The 5,540-nt window shown below is 38.3% G+C and overlaps 1 pseudogene; it reads right to left on the bottom strand.

The window, feature by feature from the left end:
- Positions 1-222: 222 nt before the first annotated feature.
- Positions 223-1,153, bottom strand: LOC105819491 (annotated as a pseudogene).
- Positions 1,154-5,540: the final 4,387 nt, after the last annotated feature.

Here is a 5,540-nt window from a genome sequence, read left to right as displayed (position 1 = left end):
AAATAAACTTATCACTGACCTTCCTGTTGGAAGTACACTATAGAATACATGATGTTTTTAAAATGCTATCCCAAAGTATAGGACACCTTATAAACACTAAAAAATATGCCTTTTAGGGTTGTAGTAATGATTTAAAAATAATAATCAATGAGGTATATTTATTGCTGATCACTCTTCTGTTAATATGCTAGCCTGTTGAAGGACTCCTTTCCATCTTCTTCTTCACTGGTTCTTTTGCACCTTCGCATGAGTTAATATGTGAGTTTCCAGGTGATTTTACTGAACAACCTTCTTGCTGCAGCCTTTAAAGGGACACACAAAACGCTTCTCTCCAGTGAGGATGTGTACATGTGTTCGCAAATTGAAGTCCAAGGAAAAGCGCTTTCCACACCCTTCAAAGGTGCAATGAAATGGCTTCTCTCTGGTATGAACTAGAAAATGTCTCTTTAGTTTGGAGCTCTCAGGGAACGACTTCCCGCATTCCGCACACACGTGGTCTCAGGGAGCATGACTGAAGAGGTGCTTTTCAGGGAAGCTCCATTCCTCAACCTTCAAGGGCATCCACTCTGAGGACAAGCAATGGTCTGTGGAGAATCATATTCTTTATTTTGGGGGTGGGGGGGAGGCTTCTTTCTAGCAAATTCTGCAAGCTGTTTAGGATCTGATAAGTCAACGCCAGGTATTCCTTCAAGTGGAAGCTCCTTGCCTGTCATGCACTCAGAATACCCAAGTGGATTCTCTCCAACAATCTCCTCAGGAAGCTCTTGGTTTTCCCCTTGTTTCATGCACTCCAAGGAACACTGCAGAAAGGAGCTTGCTTCAAGAACCTGTTGAGAAAGCTCTTGTTCTGATCCTTCCTTTAGGTATTGAAAGGACTTAAAAAGTGAGTCCTCTTCCAGGATGGGTTCAGAAAACTCACCTTTTATTATGTATTCTATGTAACAGTCGGGGAAGGCATCCTCTTCAAGAGCTGGAGGGCTTGTCTCAGAGCACACATCGTCATCATACAAGGCCCATGCTGTGCTGAGAGGTTCCATTTCTGCCTGTGGGGCTTGGCTGGGCTTGGCTTGCCTTGGTTTAGCCCTACTGAAGGCTTTTTCATCCAAGCCTTTCCGGCCACTTGTCTTTGCCATTTTTTCAGTTGCTGGCTCATGTTGTCCTGCCTGCTTCCTCTTTGAAGGTTTGCACCAGGATATATTTATCACTTCCAGGTAGTAGTGATCTGGGTAAGTCCTCATCAGCAAACAGCTGCTCTGCTGGACTGTAAATTCTACGAGGGTCAAGGTCTCATCTGTTTTGTTCATCACACGTCCCAGCACTTAGTACATTTGTGCGTGCTACCACAGTGCGCCCAAGTACCTGCTACTTCATTTCTTCCCCAGTGCACCTGTATATCTATTTATCATTATACTTTTCTCACAGTTTCATATCATTTGTTACGGTAGATTAAAAATTCATTTACTTGATAAAATCATCATCTCCAGATAAAGGCAGAAAACCATAGCAGAGAGAATGTATCAAAATCATTAAGGACAATGTTAAAAAATTTTTGTATTATATTTGGATGAGCAGATTATATCAACAGGGAGTCTTCAAGGGAAACTCACAGTGTGATCCCATATAGTTGGTACTGGAAATACTGCAAAACAAAGACAGACTCGCCCTTATGGAGTTTGCAGCTGGAGAGACAGACATTAATCAATTAGTGACATGGATACATGTAAAATGACAATGAAGCTAAGTGCTATAAAGGGGAAGTCCAGGCAGCCATGAAAAGCATAGGACAGAAGAATGAGCTCAGTCTTGGGAGGGCGGAGAGGTAGTCAGAGGATGAATCCTTGAAGAAGAAGCCTTTGGGATGTGAAGGATGACCACTCAACTGGGTGAAGGGCCCATGTGGAGGAGGGGGAGGCGAAACGAGAAGTAGGGAAGGGGGAACAGAGTTAATTTTGTCTGTGCAAAAATGTTCTATGGCTAAAGGTGACATGGTACATAAGAGAAACCAACAAAGCCATTTTTTTCCTACAAGAAATGTATTTTGCAAATTGTTAGATTGTTAAGCAGGAATGGCACATGTATGACATGAGTATTTCCCCTTGCCTCTTCTATGGTGCCGGCATCCTTTCATGAGTTAAGACATAACCCCAGAATCCTTCTATACATAGCACTCTAGGAACTCACCAAGGCAAGCAGCAACCTCTTTGTTAACCCTTATCGTAAAGGGAAGGAATCAAGTCTTTATTAATCTGTATGTCCCCAGGGTCCAAGTACCTTTCACTTGATAGATCCTCAGTAAACATGGAACGACACAAAGCATGAAGGAACATCGAAAACTAGGACAGTGACGAGATAATGAGTCCGGGATTTATTTACTCATTTGTTAAAAAATATTATTGAGAACCTACCAACAGCCAAGCATTTTTTTTTTTATTCCTAGGAGTAGTCACAATCAAGACAGAAGAAGTCTTTAATCTCATGACATTTACATGTTTATGGGATCAAAAGAGATCATAATAAAGTAATAAAATCAATGAACAAAAATAATAGGTCATGATAGATGATGTTATAAAGGCAATAAATGCAATGATGAGAGAATAACATATGCTAGTCAAACAAGTCCTCTCTAATAAGATGATATCCGAGCTGAGATATGAATGAAGGATGAGAACAGGTCCACTTTGGGAGGCACAGGTGAAGAGCAACCAGACACAGACATCTCAGTTTGAGGAAGGGCTGGAATATTCCAGGAGGAGAGAGAGACTCATTCATGCTAACTGGAGAGTGCTTAGCAAGCGGGAGAGAGGCAGGCCATGGGGGATGGAGAGTCATGTGAAAGCAAAATCATCCAGGGCTGTCTAGGGCAAGGTAAAGAGTTTAGATTTTCTTCTTCAACCAAGGCGAAGTGAATAAAGGTTGTTAGGCAGGGGAGTAGCTAGCAACCCTGGTTGTAAATTTTATAGAGAGTTTTTTCTGAACGTTTGATGGAGAAGAACTGGAGTGCTGAGAACAAGCATGAAACAGGAAGATACATTAAACAGCAATGATCACATGGCTCAAAAATAGAGAAAATGTCTCTCTGTCTTGGCTATGAGGGAAAAATGAAATAAAGCAGAACAAATACATCAGCCTATGAAGGTGGAAAATGAAACAGTTGACAAAAGGATTGTGGAACGATCATGTTATCTAACAGAAACAAAATAAAGAATGAATGAACAAATGAATGAGTGAATTAAATCAAAACAACACAAATTGAGGCATTTGGACAAGGCCTACAAGAATTCATGGGTAGCCCAGAGCATACCTATCTTTGAACAGGATCTTGTGATTTCAGATATAATTTGTAACATGAACCTACCTCTATCTCCCATTCCATTAGGCAAATATTTTCATGTTATAGAGGCATAATGCTTTGAAAGCAACATTTTTTCTATTATCTGACATCAAAAATTTGTATGCCTCAGATTAATTTTTTTGCCTGAACTCCAAAGGAAACCCTTCTAATGATATTCTGATAGATGTCAAGGAACATGCTGTTTTAATTCATTCCATTTGTGAAAATCTATGCTCACTTCTCTTCTCCATGATGGTGCAACTTCTGCTTGTGGCCATCCGATTCTTAACACGGAGCTATCTACTATCATGATTTGACCTTGATCCCTGGTTTTTGACCTTGGTCTTTTGACCTCTCCCATTTCTCATTCTGAATGTGTACTCTCTTTGGCTTCTGACCTACATGTTTCTCATTAGCAGGCACTAATGAGCATTCTGGTTAAAGTAGAAATAAGACCTTGTCATGCCTCTATCTCTCTTGGAATTTATGCAATGCCAGGCCTGACTTCCAACTCAAAGAAAAGTGAGATCAAAATATGTTTACAGACTTGTCATTACAAAAATAAAAAGTTCTGCTTTGGATACATCTTACTGACTGAGCAAGGGCTCATAGCATTTGAGTCAAATTTCTATCTTTTTCACTGTATCCTACACAGAGTCACTGAAACAATAGGAGTACCCAAAAACACATTTAGAGTATATATTGTTTTTCAGACACTGTTGCATGTTTTCCATGTTTTCTGATTCATTCTTTATAACAAACTCATTGGATGGGTTCTATTTTTATTCCCATTTTACAAGTTGGGAAACCATAATTTGAAGATGTTAAATAGCTTGCTGAGATTATACAGTTGGAAAACTAATAAAGTTAGGATTTATCTCAGGCCTGTATTGTTCTAAAACCTCACCCTTAGCTACTAGCTGAAGTGTCTTCCAAGAAAGTGAAACATTTATTCTTCTATGCTATATTCTATGCTTTATTCTAGTGTTTAAAAGAGATTAAATTCATGTCATGATAAGAAAATAGATTGTTTTAAGTGAAAAAGCTTCATGTATGAGTTGAAAATTTAATTATTATTATACCAGCTTATCTAGACAAAAAGAGTTAAAATATTAAAAACAACATTAATTTTCTCTACAGATTATTTTAGGATTGACATAATATCAAACAGCAGGCCAGCCATGCAAATTCTAAGTTACCAATTCTTTTAGACTTGTCTAAAACCCAAGTTATACCTTAATACATTCAACTGAATTTTAGTGTCAGAGATAATTTTTCTCACTTCTGAGTGAATAATCTTTTTTTCTGTCTCTAAACAGGAGGGAAAAATGTGTATTTCCAAACAAGATGTTGTAAAATTTGCAGAATATCAAAAATTCTGCTTCAAGGCTAGAAAACTCAGTTTCTTTAATAATTCAAACCTCTGTTTTCCTAGGTGGACTTTGCAATTGCAATGAAAAGTTAGGGGCATGAGACTGCCTTCCCCAGGAAGCAAACTCTTCTTAGCATACTGATCAGAACATTTTCCTCTTTGTCTTCAATAGATCAATAATACTGAGGCTGCCAAAGTATCTGTCCAACAGAGGACTCCATTTCAGAGTTCACTTGTGAAATGTCTTCAGACATGGCAGCTGATATTATCTGCAACTCATCAATTTCTTGGCTCCTCTCACCATAGCTTACATGTATCTAATATCAAGAGTTCTTATTCTAAGTCTTTTACATTATGGCAATTTCCTTGGGGATTATATTTCAGAAAGTAAATGCTCTTTGGGAACTATTTAATTTTTCCTCAGCTTGTTCTTTTTTCCAGCCCATCCACACTTGCCCCCCAAAATCCCACAGACTTGTCTTTTTAGAGGTGAAATATCTGCTTTATCATAACGTTTATTCTCTGCAGCCATGAACAAGCAAAGCCAAAATGAAAGGAATGAACTGGAACATCAAATAGAAACACACACACACACACACACACACACACACACACACAAAGCTGAAAATCTGTAGAAAGCATGCATACACATATGCAATCTATTTTGTATTGAAAACAAAAAGAGAAATAACAAAAAAGAGCATCAAAACCCCACAAAATGTACAGAAATGTCTTATGTTATAGGTTCAGAAGTTAGACATTCCCAAGTGTTTATTAAAAAGTGATAGAAATGACAATATAAAATACTAAATTCCTTTTAGTTGTAGGATTATTTAG

This window comes from Propithecus coquereli, unplaced genomic scaffold (assembly GCF_000956105.1).
Source record: "Propithecus coquereli isolate 6110/MARCELLA unplaced genomic scaffold, Pcoq_1.0 Scaffold483, whole genome shotgun sequence".
Lineage (NCBI taxonomy): Eukaryota > Metazoa > Chordata > Mammalia > Primates > Indriidae > Propithecus > Propithecus coquereli.
The sequence above is the reverse complement of the archived record's forward strand: the minus strand, read 5'-3'. Positions and strand labels throughout refer to the sequence as shown.